The 1,978-nt window shown below is 40.7% G+C and overlaps 1 long non-coding RNA gene across 1 annotated transcript in view; it reads left to right on the top strand.

Annotated features, from left to right (window-relative positions):
* The first annotated feature begins 769 nt into the window (after positions 1 to 769).
* Positions 770 to 1,978, top strand: part of LOC117111500 — a 3,269-nt gene continuing 2,060 nt past the window's right edge. The window contains exon 1 of the long non-coding RNA XR_004445882.1: positions 770 to 1,278. This is a non-coding gene — a long non-coding RNA (uncharacterized LOC117111500). The remainder of the gene's footprint in view (positions 1,279 to 1,978) is intronic.

The following is a 1,978-nucleotide window of genomic DNA, read 5'->3' as shown; positions in this document are numbered from 1 at the left end:
TTATGGGAATGCCCACATTTAATCCACATGGGTTCAATGTGCTAAATATCTGGGAAAATACATATCGGCATGCCCATATTTATCTACATGGGGCCCACATGCTAAAGACCCTGGCAGTTGAACATGGGTATGCCCATATTAATTTCGCATTGGGCCCATGTGCCAAATATCTGGGAAAATACTTATGGGCATGCCCACATATAATAAACATGGGACCCATATGTCGATTACCTGGGCAAGTAAATATGGGAGGCCCATATTTAATCTAAATGGAGCCCACATGACAAATATATGGGAAGTTACATATGGGCATGCCCATATTTAATTTGCATGGGACCCATATGCCAAATAACTGGGCATATAAGTATGGGAATGCCCACAATTAATCCACATGGGTTCAATGTGCCAAATATCTGGGAAAATACATATTAGCATGCCCATGTTCAGTCTACATGGCCCCATATGCCGAATTACTGGGCGGATAATTATGGAAATAATACCGCATTTACTCCACATGGGGCCCATGTGTTAAGCGCTGGGGAAATACATGGGCTTATGCTAGTACTTAATTTACACATGCCAAATAACAGGGAAGATAACTTTGAGAATGGCCACATTTAATCTACATGTGACCCATATGCCAAATATCTGGGAAAATTCATATAAACATGTCCATGTGCAATCTACATGGGTCCAATATGCCAAATTACTATATGCCAAATTCCCATAGGGCCTATGTGTTAAATACATAGAGGAAATAATATTTGTGCCTGTGTTTACTCTACATTATTATATAGCCCCATATGCCAAGTAACTGGGCAGATAGCTGTAGGAATATGTACGCCACATGGGGCCCATGTGCCAAATATCTGGGAAAATGCATGGCCATTCTTATTTTCATTCTACATGGGCCCCACATGCCACATACCTGGGCAGATAATTATGCCCTGGATTCCTCTCTGACCCACTGTTAATTATACTTTATTTTTAAGACGTTATACGTAGCTACAGTTATGACATGAATGCTCCATTGCGGTACTTTTTACTTAATAAGTGTATGCGCATGCTCAGTAGAAATACCAGTTTGAATGAAGTTAGCGATGATCGGACCATTGGACTTAAGCCAATGAACCAGCTGTCTTGGCAGTTCCGGTGTCCTGTTTCAAGTTTTGAATTCACAAACGAAGCGCCCATTCTAGTGCCGTCGTCTTGTAGGGAGTGTAAAGGAAGGAAGATTCATAGGCCTAAGAAAATTTGCCAAGTCACAGTGAAGTAAAAGTAAGTAATTTATACTTGTGTAACCTAGGCCTAACTGTTGTTGAATTCCCTAACTATCTATACTAAAATGTGCTAGGCCTAGACCTAATTCGCGGCCAAAACCATTGCATTCCCTGGGCCTAGGCCTAGGCACGTAGTCGTAGCCTAGGCCTTCTTGTTTAAGCGTATGCTGGCCTAGTTTCTTGAACTAGTGTTGGATCGCCAGTTAACTCTCTGGCTAGGGGCATAAGCCAAGGCATATCCTACGTTTTTTGTCTTATTATATTTTTCGCCGGTGTATAGGCTAGGCCCTGTCTACCTAACTAATGTCATTGTGTATAACTAGGCCTAGCCTAGAGTTTGTGATGTAACTTTAGTATAGGGGGCCTGGCTGGCAGACCCTTCCCACCCCCAACCAAGCATAGGGGGCCTAGGCTGTCCATATGAGTCCACATATACACCGGAACATAATGTCATTGTCAAAATACTGAATTCCAACATGATGGAGTGCATTACAATTCAAAGCTGTTTTCTGTTTCTCAAGCATAAAATACTACACTTTATTTAATGGAAGTGGATATATTTGGGTCATTCTTCGCTAATGTGCCATTTTAGAGGTTTAGAAATCATGAAAAAAAAAGTTTAACATTTGTAATTCTTTTATTACACATGTCATCATTATGCCATATAACAACTATAATAAACATTCGGCAGGATAATT

The sequence above is a fragment of the Anneissia japonica genome, unplaced genomic scaffold (genome assembly GCF_011630105.1).
Source record: "Anneissia japonica isolate Jap-2015-1 unplaced genomic scaffold, ASM1163010v1 scaffold2094_len4375_cov192, whole genome shotgun sequence".
Lineage (NCBI taxonomy): Eukaryota > Metazoa > Echinodermata > Crinoidea > Comatulida > Comatulidae > Anneissia > Anneissia japonica.
This window is presented reverse-complemented; position numbering and strand designations above follow the sequence as displayed.